Genomic DNA, 20357 nt, shown 5'->3' with positions numbered 1-20357 from the left:
AGTCATTCACTCATATTCCAACTACCAAACACAACGTCACATGTCACTTATCAGCCAATAGAAGCTTGCAGGTGCTTAGTCTTCATATGCACACAGCTTTACGCAAGGTTTCCAAAACAACCCAGCCATTTTGCTTCACCGCTTTAAGTCAGCTTTAAAGGGGTAGGGTGCTGTGGATGAGGCTATTGCACAAGGTCATATACATACTGCTTTACTCCAGGTGTCCAAAACAATCAATAAAAAGTTTTTCACTCATATCTAAACTGAGATACACATGATACTTATTGACCAATGGAAACTTGCAGGTTTTTCAGTCTTGACATACACACAGCCTTACTCCAGATTTCCATTGCAAGTGAACTATTTAGGACCTCTATTAGTTAATAGTGATTCTCAGCTCCTTAAACATTCATTCGTATGACGTGTATCAGCCAATATAACTTCACATTTCATTTACCAGGTTTCTGTAACAACACAGCCATAAATAGATTGTACCTATACTGGATGTCAGCATTCTTAGAAATTGAAATGTATTTTAACTGCACACAGACGGCCTCCAAAGTAGACCAGTGCCAATTCTTATGGGGCCACTACACAAACAAAAAAATGAAATATACCCTTGCGATGCCGCGTCCTTCTGCTAGTAGATAAGAAAAATACATCATTTTTAATTACTCTTCTACAAAGTTAAAGTTTACTTAGATTAAATTCTGAAATATTTTCCTTTCTTCTGTATTTAGCATGAAAAAGGTACAATTTTTTTTTATTTTTTTTTTTAATTGTCTTGCCTGGTTACAGGACTACCATGTAAAAACCGAATTATTGAAAGTCAAGTTTTGTAACTATATTATACATTTATTGCCACGTACGATCATCAAATTTCTCTCATTCTGAATATGTATTCTCATTTTATGACATTTCTTGTACGTTTTACCGCCTTTTACAGTAAATTTTTTTTATGTTCCAACCACAAGGTAATGTTTTGTAAATTTTCATTCTCAGTTTTATTTCATCAATGACATTATTATTTATTTCAGATTTTTTTGTATTTTTTTTTAAAAACTCTTATGGCCTCATATTGTAAAACCCAACTAACCCATTTTCCGAATAAGCGAGGATCATTCACAATGGCCGTATTTTGCACACCTGCTCAACAGTTATTTATATACAACAGTTTCATGAAAACCTACAGACCGTGGAGTATGGTTCTCAGATTCAAAGGTCGCTTTGTGAATAGAGACAAGAAGCAATGATGTATATGAAGTTAGGATTGACTCCCTCAATTACAAAAAAAAGAAAAGAAAAAAAAAATCTAAATTTTTTTTTAAATTCAAATGAAAACAAGAGCCGAAACATAGCGAATTAGGATGATATAATATTTAAAGATTTTATAATGATTTATTCATAGATATTCTAGATTAAATTTTTATTTAAAAAATCCCCATTTTTTTTATCTAAATTTTTGATCTGATCTGTTGTCCACAATTAATTGAACAAAAATAATAAAAACAAGGGTGAACCATAGGCACAAAGAAAAATATCAATCCAATCGAAATATTATAATATATTATAAATGATTTATTCATAGATATTTCAGAATTCAGACAAAAAAATAAAATAAAAAATCCTTTAACTGTACCCTTCAAATTTTGATATCATTGGGCAACACGGTGGCTCAGTGGTTAGCACTGGGTTCGAATCCCGCCAGGAACAATATCTGCAAGGAATTTGTATGTTCTCCCCGAGTTTGTGTGGCTTTCCTCCCATTCTACAAAAGACATACTGATGAATTAAAGGGAGTCTATCATTGGGATATTACATTTGTAACTAAGCTTTTAGAAAGGCTATTGTAGACATAAGTTTCCTGGTCGTTGTAGGTGTTTTCACGAAAAACCCGTTTTCTTCTTATGCAAATTAGGAGCACATGGGGCGTTCCTCCTGTGCTCCGAGCACCCCCTCGTCATTAGACTAGACTTGCATCACCGTCCCCTTCTTGCTTGCTATTCACTCCTCATTTTGTTTCCTTCCTTGACTTGTGGGTGCAAACAAAATCTTGCGCATGTGCTGTATGCTCGGCCACTTCAGCTTCGGGTCTGAGTGTACAGCGCATGCTCCGGGCACCATCTTGGACTTCTTCTTTGATGAGCACCTGCACAATACGATGATCTACAAGGAAGCAACGAAAAGAAGGAGTAAACAGCAAGCAAGAATGGGGGTGGTGATGGAAGTCCAGGATGATGATGCATCAACGCCTAAGCCTGGGGCCCCACGTTGCAGAAACGTACCTTTTTTTGTTGCAGATTTTGCTGCGACTTTTTGAGCCAAAGCCAGGAGTGGAATGAGCAGAAGGAAGAAGTATAAGAACTTCCTATATATTTCCCATTCCCTCTGTAGCCGGTCCTGTCTTTGGCTCAAAAAACCGCAGCAGAATCTGCAACAAAAGAAGCTGTGTTTCCACAACGAGGGGCCTTAAAGGGGCCTTTTTTTTAATAATACTTCCAATACTTACCTGAAAATCTCCTTAAACTCCAATTCTGAGGCCTCCCAGGTAGCTCACTGATCTACTTCACGGTCTCTCGTGACACAAAGGAAATATCGACCAATCGTAGCTAAGGACAGGTCAACATTCTGGCCAGTGATTGGTTGAAAAAGTCAACCATGTTATGCATCAATACTTTGTAAAGTAACACAACAATTTTTTTTAGTTTACGTTAAAATATATGGAATCAATTTTCATATAACAAATAAATAAATAAAAAAAACTACAAATTTTTGGTTTATTGGATTTGAGGATTTCAAAAAAATTAAAAAAAAAAAGCAAAAATTAAACAAACAAAAAAAAAAAAAGAGCAGATTTTCAGTAAAGATATTGAGATGTAAAAGCCTCCTTACAGTTTCAGCCATTGCCCCTGACAGATCTGTACGTCTGGGACCATTGTGCGGATGATCAGAGTGTACAACCGTGTATCATGTTTTATTTTATGTTCCCATACATTTCACGGTAAACACATGCAAAGCTTAGCAGGGAGCCCGCGTGTTTGGCAGGTAGGCCCTGGGAACAGTGAAATAAAAGAAGAGCCTTGGTATGGAAAACATTTCACACGATGTGAGACTGTATTTCTCAATTTCATCACTTGCACACATACGTGATGTGATCCTGGGATCCGGGGTTGCGCGGTTTGATGAAGAATGTTTTTTATTTGGTTGTCAGGCGTGCTGTTACTTTTATAGGCAGCGAATCGAGCTGTGGTGTTTTATTGTTAAGGTGGATTACGGAGCCCCAAAAACCATCCTGCTTGGGGGTTCCAACGGCTTTCCCAGGCTCCTGAATGACAAATCTAATAGCTGGTGTGCAGAGGAAAAGGTGATTTGCCATTCCGGGGATGGAAAGCTGGATGACCACAAGAAAGAAGTCATCACACCATCCAGGATGACTAGAATAATTTTTAAAGGGTTTGTCCAGCGGGGAAATTTTTTATTTTTTCAAATAAAATCTCCAACTGTTCCCATTCCAGGTCCCCACTGGTCTGTTTCCTGGACCATCTCGTCTTGTCTCTGCGGACAGTTATGGTTTGGCATGACCTCAAGCTAAAATGGGACCAGGAAGGAGAGACCAGCAGGGACCTGGCGAGGTGAGCATTGCCCCATCAGATTCTTCATTTTTCAGTTTTTTGGAGAAATTAGGTCATCTACACGAACACGGCCCAGCCGAGGGTGCACCTTATTTATCACAAGACTTGCACCTCACTGTAAGTCAGGTTAATCCATTTGCTGGGTGTACAATACGTCGATCTTGAGGAATCCCCTCCAATGATTTAGCAACAACTCTAAATCTACGTCCCACGACTGATGCAAGTCAATATAGATCAGCACACAAAATATTGCAGTAGACGTGGGACGTATTTTTTACAGAAAATTGTTCACTGCAAAGATCTTGTATAGAGCCGCAAGGAGTCAAAGGATAAAATTCTGGCTGTCCACAGTCACCACTAGAGGGAGCTTACTATGTGCCGATTTATTTTTGACTCCCGTGTATACAAAGTATAGAGGGTACATTGAATGTCCATTATTTTTTCAATGACATCGCTGGTCGAAAGAGTTAGGATCCAGTTATTTCCATAGGCCAGAGGCTCCGACGCGAATGTGAACGTAGGCCTAAAACAATTTAAAAAAATTCTCAAGAATTCATTCAACAAAGGGTTAAAAACGATGTAAGAGGAGATTACGCAACTGAGAAACTTTCAAGATTATCGATGTTCTGTATTAATTTGCTCAGCTGGAAATCCCCCAAAAACACACAATCTATATCTGCTGTGGTCTCGGTTTAGATTTGATTCAGTTCTCAGTTTTTCTGTTCTCTATGAGGCTGTAAAGTCATCTCAGTAGCTGGACATGTCTCAGGGCAATGGTACATAGACGGGGTAAGTAGGGGAGATGAGAGGACATATAGGGCCACCACCACCATTTGTACCACTAGGGCATGAATGAAAAAGGTGCAGAGAGTCCTCCACCAATCCAACATTGCCTCTCTCGTGCACCCCATCAGTCTTTACTTGGCTTTAGTGATGACACGACAGTCTACCATACATGACGGTCTCACTGGTCTCCTAAGTGACCACCTACAATAGTCACATGGGTATTCGGGCATATAAGAAGCCAAGAAGACGCAAAAACATCAGAGAGCACTGAAATAGGCCGAATCGTGTAATTTATTAGGTAAGTAAAATTTTTGCATTTTACCCCATTTTCTCCTTTGATGCAATTTTTTGTGAAATCAAGGTGGAATCTGCCACTGATTTTGGGAGAGAATACTTATGAACGTACCTTAAGGGGGCTCTTCTGTGTACGGCCGCTTATGTCAAAATGGGACCAGGAACAAGAGACCAGACAAGGGAATGCTAGGTGTTGGAATTGGACAGGCATGGGAATTGGAGAGTGTGGCTTCTTTTATTTTATTTTTGTAGCCTACATTCATATTTGCCCCAGGGTCTCCGCTGGAGACTCGGAAAGAAATCGTCAGAGAGAAAGACTATGAAAACGGTGGACACCTGGCAGACCCCATTATAGTCTACAGGGTCTGTTGGAGTCTGTGGGTAACTGCTGTTTTAGAGGTCCCCCTGTTGACCCGAACACAGATGTGAATCTAGACTTACTTCACACTTCGAGCCCTTTTTAATTTTTTTCTCCATTGGACAATATTTTCCACCTTAGGACAGGCCATCAATATTAGATTATAGGGGTCCAACTCTTGGCAGCCCCATCATCGTCTGTTTAAAGGGGCCTTCAGTACTCAGTTGCAATCCCCAGTGGCAGTGTATGGTATTACAATTGCACTGCTGAATGGGGAAACCATAATACCACTCATAGTCGCTACAAGCTTTTGAAAGAGTGCGTACCAAAGAGGCCGCATTGAGCACGCGAACACTGTGGTACCTTCAGACAGCTGATCAGTGGGGGTGCTGAGAATCAGACACCTAGCGATCTATCTTAAGGATATGCCATCAAGTTTGATCCACCTGGAAGACTCTAAAGCAGAGGTTCCCAAACTTTTTTTTTACTTGTAGACCATTTTCAAAATTTTACTGGTTTCGGTGGACCCCCTGTTGCTACATTTCTACCATATTCCCAAAACTCGTCAAAAAATGTGAAGATTAGATTTAATGATGGAAATTTGCCTCGCGGCTGAGACCCCTGGGGGTCCACCTGGACCACTTTGGGTCTCACTGCTCTAAAGTCTCTACTAGTGGCTCTCGAGGCTAAATCTTCTGACAACTGTTTAGACTTGGCTTCCTTTTCCTCCACGACTATAGACCATATCATCGAGACGGTTTAGTATTGAATTTATGATATGACTCAGCACTTATCCTATAACATGTGGAGCGCTCTGCAATGTCTCACCTGTTTACCGACACACCCAAGGCTGATTTTGGTCAACTTTTTGGTGGTTCTCAATTCACCCGAGGAAGGATGCAACAGCCAAAAGGAGCCACAATCACTGGAGACAATCAGATTTATTTGCTTTATGTTTTGATGAGCGATTTTACTTGTTTGTTAGAGGTTGTGGAATAGGAATTAGTCATTTTGTATCTCACCACCGACCTCACCCATCGGAGGAGTTTCAGGGTAGCATGCAAAACATCTCAAAATGTTCATTACCTATACAAATAGGATTTGTCCATTTCACCATTTTTGAGGGGCAATGTTATGCAGAATAGCCCTTCATCAGAAAGGAATAGACTCTTCCTCTCTTGTCCAATCTATAGGTGGTTGTCCTAAAAGTCAAAATTCAGCCATTTAAAGAGCCTTAAAAAAATGACTTGGGTTCTCAACCTTCAAGGAGTAGACCAAAAAAAATCCCAACTCAAAAAGCTTCTCCACTCTCAATGCGCCTATCCCGTTGCCTGCCGTTGCGTTGGTGGTATGTCCCACCAGCTAGAACATCTGAACTGCACAGTGAGTGTCAGACCCCGATAGGTGACATTATCACTATGAAAACTTAATTTAGGGCCAGAAAACCGATTCAAGTGTCCTGAGCCAAAGTGCCCTCGTCCATATTATATGGCCGGTCGATGAGAGCTGAAGATCTTAACGTTATTCCATTGGTTGCAACTCTTTGTGGACTTGGCCTGTTTGTCTTAGCGCATGGTGGTTCCTTATTGGGATACCTGTCAGGTCGATTTGGGACACTAGACCGCCCACTGGTCCTTATAGACTGGGGGTTTAATGTCCCAAATGTCCCTGCTTTAAACCTTTATACTTACCTAGAGAGGAGTCTCATTGGTCTCCCCTCTGGTGCTCTCTGCATCTGCGCATGCATCAGAGGTACAGCGCATGCACAATGAAGTCATGTGTCCTGGTGGGACAACCCTTTGACTTTGGGATGAGTCTGCCAGATTCTGGAGATACATACATTTTGTCTTTAACGTACAAAAAAACCTAATATTTGACCAGAACTTCCTCAGCAAATAACAAGTTCATCTCTTACTTGGTAATGAGGAAACCTAAGCAGCACTTTCTTGTCAGAAGACTCGTAATTCTTGGAATTGATATCAGTTTAGAACTTCCTGTTAGAACACTCAGATTGAGGCGATTTCGCGAGCTGTTTCCTCTAGAGCTCACACTTTGTCTCTGCACATAATCTGTAACTGATATAAGAGAGCCCTGATAGTCCTACATTTATGGTCGCCTCATTCTAAAAGTGGCCATATACATTAGGTGAGGGTTGGACAAACTCGTAGATTTAGGCAAGACTGGAGGACCATTTAGTGTCCCAACATCACCCAACACCAATGTCGGAAACAAGAAAAGTTAAGAAGGTTGGGTCTTGAACAAGCCCCGTCTTTATTCTCAAGGGTGAAGTTTGGTGGCAGTTTTTGAAAACATATGCACACTTGGCTGAGAATAGTGTGCATGACTACAGAGGTGGAGGTAGTAGATGTCCTGCAAATGAATGGTATAAAGCCAATATATGGATTTGGATTCCTCTTCATTTCTCCTCCCCCATATTCCATAGTGGTTTCCATCACTGTTTGGGCCCAGATGAATGGGAAGTCCTGAGAACTATATGGCTTTAACTGCTGTGGAATCCGTGACAAGATTGAGCAGGATGCTTATTTTTTCAGCATCCTGCTCCGTTCTTGGTCTCCGATTGAAAACAATGGGAGGTAGAATCAGGGCGGAATCTGCCCGCTAATCGGTAACAGATTTCACTGTGTGAACAGGGACTTAAGCTAATGATACCTTAGGGCGGGTTCACACCTGTGCCCGTTCTCCGTTGTGCGGGTTTCCATCTTCTGCCCGAGAAACTGCACAGGAGACGGAAACCCAGGAGACAGTTTCTAATCCCATTCACTTGAATGGGTTTGCAAAGTGTCCGCCCATGAGCGTCTAGTGCCTATCTGCGGCAAAACCACTTTTGTTTTAACCGGACACACAGTCCTTCATGTCCAACTTTGTGTCCGGTTAAAAAAAACGGTTTTGCCGCAGAGGGGGACAAGATGTTCACGGGCGGACACTTTGCAAATCCATTCAAGTGAACGGGTTTGAAAATGGACTTCCAGGTTTCCGTCTCCTGTCCAGTTTCTCGGGCAGAAGATGTAAACCAGCAAAGTGGAGACCGGGCGCAGGTGTGAACCCACCCTGACTTTCATATGGCCGACGAATATTCCTCCATTGGGATTGGCCACACATGCATTTTCAGTGGGGAGAGGAAGTGAATAGGCCAGTGCTGTCACCTTGTATCTCTCATCGGATGGGACATATTACATTCTAGGAGTCAATAACCTGTGTTCGTTTGCCAAACTCACCGAAATCGGCCGTTTCGTATAGCTGGGGAGATGCCGTTTGGAATGCCCCTTTTTTGATGACACCTTCGATATGTCAGCAACACCTATGGGGTATTTCTACAAAATGGTCATGGTTCCAGGGAGAATTTCGTATTTTACTATGGAATGGAATTGTTTACATTGTCTAAAGGAGCGCTATCAGCGGAGTGCCACTTTTAGAAACTTTTTAGCCACTATGTTGTGAACCACATATACTAGCGATTGTTCACTATGGATTATCCCTTTATTAATAGAAAGCTCCCCTTGACAATACGCTGATCAAGTGATCTCCTGATGATAGGACCACCATGTTTAATCTCTCTATAGCTCCTCCACAGGGAGAATTAAGTATTACACAGTGTCCTTTGAAATTAATTGACAGTCCACATAACACCTGGACGTTTCGGGTCCTCCAGAGCAAGAGAGGCTATTCGTAATCACCCTATCACGGGGACCGGTACAGTATTTAAAGGAACGTTTTCTAAATGTGACAACCCCTTTAATGCTTAGTTTGGCCTGCACTTGGTTCTCACAATCTATAGCCGGTTACTATTAATTATATTATTAAAGCTTAGCCTGGAATCGATTATTTCGCTGTGGTTTTTCATGGATTTACAGCACATATGTTCCAGTAATGAGTTTTCCTTCCTTATTAATCTAAATTGCAAGGTGGAAACATTTATTGAGGAGTTTGGGTAATTAAAACCAAATTTAAAAAAAATTTTTTTCATTAATTCAACAATTTTCAAGATATTAGATCTTACGGAAATACTTGGCAAATCTAAAAGTGGATTCAGTGGTTGGATTCAAATTCTTGCAGGTTGGCTGTATAGTCTAGGCCACACCCCATGGCTCTTAGGGGGCGGGCCAGACTACAATTCAGTCAGACTACACTACAAGAGTCATCTCATTGTATCAAATAGATGACTAAAGAGATGAAAAATATTATCTAGAACCAATGACAAATTTATTACAAATGTATTTAGTTTTAGAATTTTACTTATCTAGCAAAGGAGTGTCCATTGTTCTGGTCCATCGGAGGGACCAAAAGGACTGCTAAAATAGCAAGACCCTATTGACTATAATGTTGGTTCTTTTGATCTGAAACCGTCGGATAAAAAAAAAAAAAAAAAAAAAAAAAAAAAAAAGGCACTGCGACGCCCGGATCAAATCTGCGTTCAGGGAGTCCGCTTGGGGACCGCCTGAATGGAAACCTATATGCATTAAAAAGCGATTAACTGGGAAACCTGCAGACCCCACAGACTACAATGTACGTGTGGTTTCCGCACAAAACATGTGGAGAGAAAAGTCCAGCAAGCAGCACTTTTCTATTCGCATGTTTCGGGCAGAAACCAAGCGTACCCCATTATAGTCTATGGCCGTGATGACGAACCTATGGCACGGGTGCCAGAGGTGGCACTCAGAGCCCTTTCTTTGGGAACCCATCTGTGGAACAGATTATACTGTGTGGGGGCCACCTTTGGAGCAAATTGTACTGTGTGGGGGCCACTGTGTAGCAGATTATACTGTGTGGGGACCACTGTGCAGCAGATTATACTGTGTGGGGACCACTATGGAGCAAATTATACTGTGTGTGAGGCCACTGTGGAGCAGATTATACTGTGTAGGGGCCATTGTGGAGCAGATTATACTGTGTGTAGGCCATTGTGGAGCAGATTATACTGTGTGGGGGCCACTATGGAGCAAATTATACTGTGTGTGAGGCCACTGTGGAGCAGATTATACTGTGTAGGGGCCATTGTGGAGCAGATTATACTGTGTAGGGGCCATTGTGGAGCAGATTATACTGTGTGGGGGCCACTATGGAGCAAATTATACTGTGTGTGAGGCCACTGTGGAGCAGATTATACTGTGTAGGGGCCATTGTGGAGCAGATTATACTGTGTGTAGGCCATTGTGGAGCAGATTATACTGTGTGGGGGCCACTATGGAGCAAATTATACTGTGTGTGAGGCCACTGTGGAGCAGATTATACTGTGTAGGGGCCATTGTGGAGCAGATTATACTGTGTAGGGGCCATTGTGGAGCAGATTATACTGTGTGGGGGCCACTATGGAGCAAATTATACTGTGTGTGAGGCCACTGTGGAGCAGATTATACTGTGTGGGGGCCATTGTGGAGCAGATTATACTGTGTGGGGGCCACTGTGGAGTTGACTGTACTGTGTGGGGGTCACAGTGGAGCAGATTATACTGTGTGGGGGTCACTGTGGAGAAGAAAGCTCTATAAAGCCCCATTCGTATGACCATATTCTGCAGGTCTGTAACTGTGTGCAATTGTGGATACGCACATTATTAAGGTTAAATTGCCGTGTTGGCACTTTGTTGCAGTTTGGGCACTCGGTCTCTAAAAGGTTCGCCATCACTGGTCTATGGGGTCCGTGGGTCTCCTTTAGATAACCGCTTTTTAATGTCTACAGATTTCCATTGAAGCGGTCCCCAAGTGAACGGAATGCAGATGTGAACCAGGCCTGACATTGTTGGCTCGAATATAGGGTATTACTTTAATGTGAACCCACATCTTAAGAACTTTCTAGATTTTCTACTAAACACTCAAAAAAAAAAAAGTCACCTCCATTATTATTTATTACGACACCGATATGACAGGCATGAAATGGAACACCTGTCTCCTTCTGGGCCTCGGAGGTTTTGCAATTTCTAATGATCCAGAGGTGGAGCCGTCCATACAGGAGCTAATTCCTAAGAATCGGTTCCAGTACATTCAATGTCTTTTTCTCTGGCAGGCTTCGTGGGAATGCATATAAAATGGGTAACCTAATCTCTCAAAGGATGTTGATTACAGAGCGAGGACTTTAAGGAACACTGATTTTCTGCCCCATTAACCACTACATGACATATGTCAGAAAAAGGGAAGGAATCGCATGGTGGGCTGCATGAAAAAAAAAAACGCCCCGATCGGGCCCCAGATTCTTTGTGCGCACCTCATGGCAGCTAACACCTTTGCTTTTTTTTTTTCTTACCTGATTTAACCTTTGTTTTCCACATTCCAGAGGATGACATTCAGGAAGTCTCTATCGGCAAATCTTCCTCTCTCTTGTAATCTGATCTATGGGATAGTTTACCGGTTTTTGCAGGCGTCTTCTCACCTCAATAACCTTGTCTAGTGTCAGCGGAGGTGACTGAACACAGGAGAGTTTCATCCATGGGGTTTTTTGGGGGGTTGCAAGAGATAAGAAAATGTTTTTATAAATACCACCAGCGCTATTTTTTTTCAATGGTGGTGTTTGGTATTGCAGCTTAGCCCCGTTCAAGTGACTCAGCTGAAATACCTGACACCACTCATTAGCCAAAGTGGCGCTACTTCTAGAAAAACATAATGTATCTACAGCCTTCCAATCCCTCTAACTAATGAAAACGTGGACTCAAAAAGCTGCCGAAAAGGGTAAATTTATGGACTCGGAAAATGTTTTCTACATGACGATTGCTATAACTTGAAATGGTTTATATGTCTGTTTTTACCTAATTGTATTCCCTATCAAATAACAGTACAATCAGCTCCACAGTGGTCCCCACACAATATAATCTGCTCCACAGTGGTCCCCACACAGTATAATCTGCTGCGCAGTGGTCCCCACACAGTATAATCTGTTCCACAGTGGTCCCCACACAATATAATCTGCTGCACAGTGGTCCCCACACAATATAATCTGCTGCACAGTGGTCCCCACACAATATAATCTGCTCCACAATGGTCCTCACACAATATAATCTGCTGCACAGTGGTTCCCACACAATATAATATGCTGCACAGTGGTCCCCACACAGTATAATCTGCTCCACAGTGGTCCCCACACAGTATAATCTGCTGCGCAGTGGTCCCCACACAGTATAATCTGCTCCACAGTGGTCCCCACACAGTATAATCTGCTCCACAGTGGTCCCCACACAGTATAATCTGCTCCACAGTGGTCCCCACACAGTATAATCTGCTCCACAGTGGTCCCCACACAGTATAATCTGCTCCACAGTGGTCCCCACACAGTATAATCTGCTCCACAGTGGTCCCCACACAGTATAATCTGCTCCACAGTGGTCCCCACACAGTATAAACTATTCCACAGATGGGTGCCCAAAGAGAGGAACAACATCTGCAAGGAGTTTGCATGTTCTCCCCATGTTTGCGTGGATTTCCGCCCATTCTACAAAGACATACTGATAGGAAAAAAAAAAAGTACATTAAAAACAAACAAACAAAGAAGCAAACAAACATTTCTGGACCAAGATTTCCTAGAACTCTTCATGGTGTCATTCCTCTCTAACTCCTCCTGAAAATGTAAGACTAAAGTGGTCATTGGGTTTTACCTTTCCCCAATCTGTTAGACTTGCAGAGAAATGTCCCTATAACAAAGATGCCTGGTAACACCCACTTGTCAATTTAAATATTTCCAGGAGGAATAATACAACTGTGCCTTGTGCTGTTCCTCAGAGAAAAGATACTCCAGAATTGTTATTTTGGGGAACAGACACGTCAGGTAAGCAATTCACCGAATGGACTAAAATGACAAATCCTTAAAGAGAACCTCCAGTTATAAAACAACCTTATAGTAATGGATAGTATGGGCGAATAGAAGAAAGTTTGTAATATAACTTATGAAAGTAAAATGCTTTCTTCTACATTTATCGGGGTTTTCAGGAGTTCCTTCTAACATAGAAGTCTATGGATAGGGGAAACGACATGCCTATGCTACAGCTGCTAAGCTCTGCTACCATTAGTGGTAGCAGAGGTCATATATCGCTTATTAGCCTGCAGCAGCCTCTACTTCCTCTTCTTTCCATAGACTTCTTTGTGTGAGACTGGATACGGATGATGTGAAATGGTCACAGCAATTGATATCATTTCCACCATTACCCATAACGTTATTGTCAAGATTATGCACCCCAAAAGTCACAGCAGCTCCGATTTATCTTCTCCCCACATTGTTCACAGCAGAACCTCCTCTCTTTTATATATATATGTATATATATATATATATATATATATATATATATATATATATATATATATATATATAAAATCATATGTTCATGATGGAGCAATTTTGAATCCCTACATAGATCTATAGTATGAGATTGCACAGATCCGTTATTTATATGCCAAATTAAATATTCTATACACACACTATATGTGTATATATATATATATATATATATATATATATATATATATATATATATATATTTTACACACAAACGGATATAATCTCAATGTTACACGTGCACACACACAATGTAAACTTTCCACTCAGTGAGGAAATGAACGGTTTCATGGGGTTTAGTGGTAGATGGCATTCTATAGATACTGATTTAGCGTGAGGGTATAGTCTAAAAAAAGCACTACAAGGCAGCGGTAAGGTGCAAGATATAGAATGTAGACCAAAGGCCTACACTAAATGCAGACATCAAACCGTAAAACATCAGAAGACGACAAGTCAGACGGCGGCAAGGAAGTGAAGACCTTGACATTGGCAACAGAGATTGTGCAAAATGACGAAAAATATAGTAAAAAATGGAAGTGCCAAGAAAAGGGTTAAATCGTATATGCGAATGAATGGTCTACAGAGCGACAAAAGATACGATGTGATGTGGTATCCAAACAATCCCATCATTATTTGGCATGGCCTTTGCCCTTTGGTGAAGAAGTCTTGGAAGTGATGATCTGACCCCCAAAGATTTAGACCTGATCTCAACAACATCCAGTCTGTCTGGGATGACAGGAAAACAGAGATGGATTGAAGCAAGCCTACATCTACAGAAGATCTGGGCTTAGCTCTCCAAGATGGCGGCGGAAACAATCTCCCTACCAAAAACGGTCTGCAAGTACCGAGAAAAACTGATGAAAGGCAAAGGTCACACCAATTAATTATGGTATTTACGTCTATTTTTTCCTTCTCTTCATTTTGTTACTTTACGGCACTGTAGATATAGCAAAACTCAAGAATGAGGCCTACCAGGAGAAGTCTCGGAGGTCCAACATTTACGTTCAGGTCCTATTCCCTTGCCTTGTCCATTGGTTCCATCCAACTTGAATTCCATCACCACATCCCATGTTGTCAACCTCTTCTTCAGACAAGAACCAAAGGCACAATGGTCCTTCTTTCCACGGTGTATCTGCATCTTCTGAAGCCACAGTGTGGACATGTAGAGATATGACCATGATCTCTTTTCTACTGTTGACCTGACATTGACTCGACCGTTCCAACCATTCTGATGACTTGGGGCTTCAATAGTAGAAGGTCATGTCAGGTGAAGTCTCAGGAAGGTTTCCACCATATAAATAAGAAGTCTATGGATATTCCCATTAGATGGTCAATTATAAGAGTCCTGAGGATCCCGTTGATGGTAGATGACTGGAAATAGAAGAAATAAGATGATAAACACCAACTAGTACAAAAACATATATAGTGACCTATATATAAGCAATAAGCCATCAATGGACCATAGAAGTATGAAGATAACTCTTTAAGGTGTTCACAATACAAAAAGGACAACATATTACATATGCTATGTGGTGGGAAGGATCTCTACTGGTTGGAGATATCACACTACCCCTATATTGTATAAATACAGAGAGCTCAAGCCCAAAAGAGTGTCCGTCCCCATATATGATAATACCTTAAATGCACCCTCCAAAAATTCCTAATCTAATGTTCCTCCTTCAATCATCATGGGACCAACTGAAAGATGAAGTGGAGGATGACCAAATCTATAAGCCAAATGTATAAACATGATACAGATGTTCCACCATGTTAGACAGTGGCAGTGGTAGCCGGGCCCACAATGGAGCCCCTTACTCAGACTAGACGTCATTGGTTCTGGTTTTCTGGTGGACAACTTCAAACAAGCTGTGGAGCCCAACCAGGAAGTGAGGAACGTTTGGGGGCCCCGTTGGGTGACTGTGGGAGAGTTCCTTTGTATAACCAATCAACTTCAACCATGGCCTCTAACAAGTTAAATCAGAGGCATACACAAGGGGGAAGTTTCATGGATAATACAGACCCCTGCTGATCCCAGGTCGAGCATTGCCCTCCTGAATGAGGAGTCAAGAGATTGGGTGGTAATTGGGTGGTAACCACTGAGCGCTTCCATCACTCATCGCTCATTATCCCATGGCATAACTGTGGCAAACTATTACATCCATACGGTCCCATAATGTATACACATGTCGCAGGTCAGGAAGAGGGTCAAGTAGCATCATGTAGAACATTTATCCTACACGTGTATATAGGACCCCTTCCCAACTGAAGGCTTCTGAATCACTAGTACTTCATATCATCCCTTGCATGATACCTTATCTGTCCCCCTAACAATAGACCCAAGAATGAGTCCATGACATACAGACCCCAAATCTAAAGCCTAGACCATAGATTCTCCATATCCTCATCGTTCCCGCCATCTACGTCAAAGTCTGCAGACGAGCAGAGGTGTGTATTTACTCAGTACTAGGGTTAAGCCAATCTTGAGATTTCAGGATCGATTTTAAAATCTGATTTCCGATCATTTTCCAGCCGATCCCGATCGTGAAATTTGCTCGATCGCCGATCGGGATCCAATCTTTCCCGATCCCGATCACTCAACCGTATTTATGATATATACATGAATAAGGTTGAGCTGATCTTGAGATAACCTCTGACCTCGATCCCGCCGGAAAAGATCGGGATTGGAATTCTGATCGCGAATCATGAAATTTACTCGATCGACGATCGGAATCCGATCTTTTCCGATCCTGATCGCTCAACCCTATTCAGTACACATCATTCAAGAGACCCGACCAGAGCTTCAAGGAGCTCAGGAGGTCTTCTCTTTTTCCAAGAGCTATGGAAAGTTTGATGTTATGGGGCCACTGTTGGTGTCCCTGTAGGGTTACAGTAGAAACTAAGTGGTTCAGGGCAAAACTTTTCTCTACTCTCACTTGGAGTCGGCCTAGTAAGAGCACCATGGCTTACATTAGTGGTCCAACATATATTTAGACCTTCAAAGCCTCCACCGCAGCTCCGAGGAACCTTAAAATAAAACTTTTATGATCTAATTGTTTATAACTTGGTAACATCATTTCAGCTGCTAACTATAGATGTCAGCCTTAAAGGATTTATAACAATTACTGCGATATTCCAGATACCCCACATTGTTGACTACTGACAGATTTTGGCAGGGGCCTCCTAAATGAGCCGGTTCTGTAAACCAGTGAGGAAGAAGAAGTAGTAAAGCAACCCAGAGGCGCCTACTGCCTCACCTTCTGTAACCAAATTATCTATCAGTACCAATATGGGGCCACAGTCATATCCTCCATCCGAAAAAATGACAACCTATCAGTAGGGTTGAGCTGATCTTGAAATTTCAGGATCGTTTTTCAAATACGATTTTCGATCATTTTCCAGCCGTTCCCGATTGTGAAATTTGCACGATCGCCGATTGGGTTCCGATCTTTCCCGATCCCAATCACTCAACCCTATTTATGATATATACATGAATAGGGTTGAGCCTGTCTTGAGATAACCTCCGACCTCGATCCCGCCGGAAAAGATCAGGATCGGAATTCCGATCACGATCGTGAAATTTACTCGATCGCCGATTGGAATCCGATCCCGATCGCTCAACCCTACCTATCAGCTCATCAACCCTTGAGGCCAATTTTTCCCCTTAGGACATGATTTGTTTGTCTTAGTATTCCAGCAACATAACTTTTTAGGTCAACGTAGCTGTGGTGGGCTTAACTTTCGGAAGAGGTTAAAAAAATTTAAAAAAATCTTCCAGATAGCCTTACGATCCCATAGGCTACAGGCAAAAGGACTTGCTGTCACTGACCTAAGTAACATCCACACAAAGAATTGACAGGCTCCAGATTTTAAGATCTTCGCCATAGGCCGCAACCCACCAGAGGTAACCGGAGGATGGGAATATTAGTGTTGTCACCAGCGGCCAGGAGAACTCATCCGACTCCAGCCAGGCGCGGTCTATTTATTTTGATCACGTCTTGTTATATTAAACTGAATCTTCCTTAAAAGATTCATTGTGTCGTTGTGGGTTCTATTTTCTAGAACAGCCATCTTTGTACAGTAGGTGCAGACGCTCTGTGTAAATATTTGGGCGTCCTGCATACCTTTGTGTGTTAGATGTGAAGAGAATTAGTGACGGCGCTGGCAATACAGACTAATGGAGTAGCATCACTCCCAGGGACCGAAGACGAGAAAAATAAAAGCAAAAAAAAAAATAAAAAAAAAATTAAAAAATGGAAAAAGTTAAATTAATAAAAAGCAAAAGAAAAAAAAATTATGAAAAAAACTAAATGAAAACTGAAATTATAAAAAGAAATTTAAAAAAATTAAATAGTGAAATTAACTCCTTCCTTTCCTGCTTTTTTGCCTTTACCCTCTGCCTTTGAAAAACCATAACTTTTTTTATTTATTTTTTTTTATTTATGAGGACTTATTTTTTGCCCCTTGAACTTTTTTCACATTTTGTTACCTTACAATTAGAGTTGAACAATCGGGATTGGGAAAGACCGGATCCCGATCGAGCAAATTTCACGATCGCGATTGAGATTGGCTGGAAAATGATCGGAAATCGGATTTTAAAACCGATCCTGAAATCTCAAGATCGGCTCAACCGTACTCAACCAAAAGTTTAAGAGGGATTGTAAACTTCTCATTCACTTATTTAAAAAAACTTAATCAATACTGCCCCTCACCCCATAATACTTATCTGTCTTAATTCTTATGGGCACGGAACGTCACTTCTTTTCTGCCGGCGCATGCGCAATAGAGTCGGACTGATGAGCAGAAAAGCCTGTCTCCTACGCATGCGCAATAGAGCTGACTCTCCAACTCTATTGCGCATGTGCCGCAGAAGTCTACAGAACAATGTGCCCACGGGACAAAAGAAACTGATCTCTAGGGCACAGAAGACAGGTAAGTATGATGGGGTGAGGGGTTGTTTTCAGTTAGTTAGGTAGGGTGGGCTAGTAGTCCACGGGCTAAATAGGTAAACAGGGATGGGGTGTGATAGAGAGGGAGGGGGAGGAAGTGAGAGGGGAGGATCTGAGTGAAGAGCAATGCATCATGGGAGTTGTAGAGTAAGACAGCAGGAATCTATCCATGTAAACAAATGCAGAGGATGCCAGGAGCTCCCCGAGACACCCAGAAATCAGTCTAAACACTGCTAAAGGTATTTGGGTGGACTTATTCATCCATTAATAGTACTAAAAAAAAAATTTATTTTTTTTTTAAAGGTAAAGGGGGGGGGGGGGGGGGGTTTACCTGAAAAACCCCTTTAAATGTATTTTATTGAGATTTTAATAACCAACATAAAGTAGCCGATAATTACGAGGTGGAAGTAAAATGGTACATGGTTAGCAAAATAAACACAATAAACACCGCAATAAGATAGACTATTGGGCTTTTTCTTGGGCCCGCTCTGCCAGTCACTTCTGCCAGTCATAGCGGTGGTAGAGTTATGTGGCGCCCCCCTGAGAGGTAAAAATGAAGTCATAATCCCACAATGTTGTCCTGCTGTAGCAACTTTAAATGTTTTAGTATGAGATAAGACAGGTAAGTCCTAGTTCAAACACATCAGCTAAGAGAAACAATTTGTCTACACGGCCTGCTGGGTTATTACATTTGGAACCACTCGACCCTATGACAAATTCTTCTCTCTGGGCTGTTTTCCAAAATCATTTTCATCCAGGCTGGCAGGAGTACAGAGGTCTGCATTCTGCACTAATTAAGGCCTTCACAAGACCACCACCAATATAGCCCCTGACAAACTGCACACCGCTCTAAGTGACAGCTCAAATATACTTAGTCCAAAATTCATGGACTCCTTCAAGGAGAACTGAGAGAGTGAATGTGTCTTTATAAATCCACGTCAAGGGGACCTTCATATCGACACTTTACAATACAGGTCATCAGAGAAAAATGAGTAAAGCCATAGGTAAACATTTACATTATGGAGGTGCATGCACATTATATATTACAGATATATGTCATGGCACTGTAATACGGAGAGATTTCCCTTAGGAATAATGGGAGGCCTAAAATGGGGCCCCCGTAGCCAAACCTGTAATACAACCCCACCCCAGTATGGCCATGTACAGCAGTGACAATATGAAAGGATTGTTTTTGGTCTGCACAGGGATAATACGCACAGTGATGTCACAGTACAGGATAATACACACAGTGATGTCACAGTACAGGATAATACACACAGTGATGTCACAGTACAGAGATAATACACACAGTGATGTCACAGTACAGGATAATACACACAGTGATGTCACAGTACAGGATAATACACACAGTGATGTCACAGTACAGGGATAATACACACAGTGATGTCACAGTACAGGATAATACACACAGTGATGTCACAGTACAGAGATAATACACACAGTGATGTCACAGTACAGAGATAATACACACAGTGATGTCACAGTACAGGATAATACACACAGTGATGTCACAGTACAGGGATAATACACACAGTGATGTCACAGTACAGGGATAATACACAGTGATGTCACAGTACAGAGATAATACACACAGTGATGTCACAGTACAGAGATAATACACACAGTGATGTCACAGTACAGGATAATACACAGTGATGTCACAGTACAGGATAATACACACAGTGATGTCACAGTACAGGGATAATACACACAGTGATGTCACAGTACAGGGATAATACACACAGTGATGTCACAGTACAGGATAATACACACAGTGATGTCACAGTACAGGGATAATACACACAGTGATGTCACAGTACAGGATAATACACACAGTGATGTCACAGTACAGGGATAATACACAGTGATGTCACAGTACAGGGATAATACACACAGTGATGTCACAGTACAGGGATAATACACACAGTGATGTCACAGTACAGGATAATACACACAGTGATGTCACAGTACAGGATAATACACACAGTGATGTCACAGTACAGGGATAATACACACAGTGATGTCACAGTACAGAGATAATACACACAG

At 41.7% G+C, this 20357-nt stretch overlaps 1 long non-coding RNA gene across 1 annotated transcript in view; it reads right to left on the bottom strand.

Moving 5' to 3' along the window:
* The window catches only part of LOC142203971 (uncharacterized), a 176358-nt gene that overhangs the window by 104619 nt on the left and 51382 nt on the right, over positions 1–20357 (bottom strand). Inside the window, exon 2 of the long non-coding RNA XR_012716129.1 lies at positions 14314–14712. This is a non-coding gene — a long non-coding RNA (uncharacterized LOC142203971). The remainder of the gene's footprint in view (positions 1–14313; positions 14713–20357) is intronic.

Source organism: Leptodactylus fuscus, chromosome 5 (assembly GCF_031893055.1).
Source record: "Leptodactylus fuscus isolate aLepFus1 chromosome 5, aLepFus1.hap2, whole genome shotgun sequence".
NCBI lineage: Eukaryota > Metazoa > Chordata > Amphibia > Anura > Leptodactylidae > Leptodactylus > Leptodactylus fuscus.
Note: the sequence above shows the minus strand (reverse complement) of the source record. Positions and strands in the feature narration are given on the sequence as shown.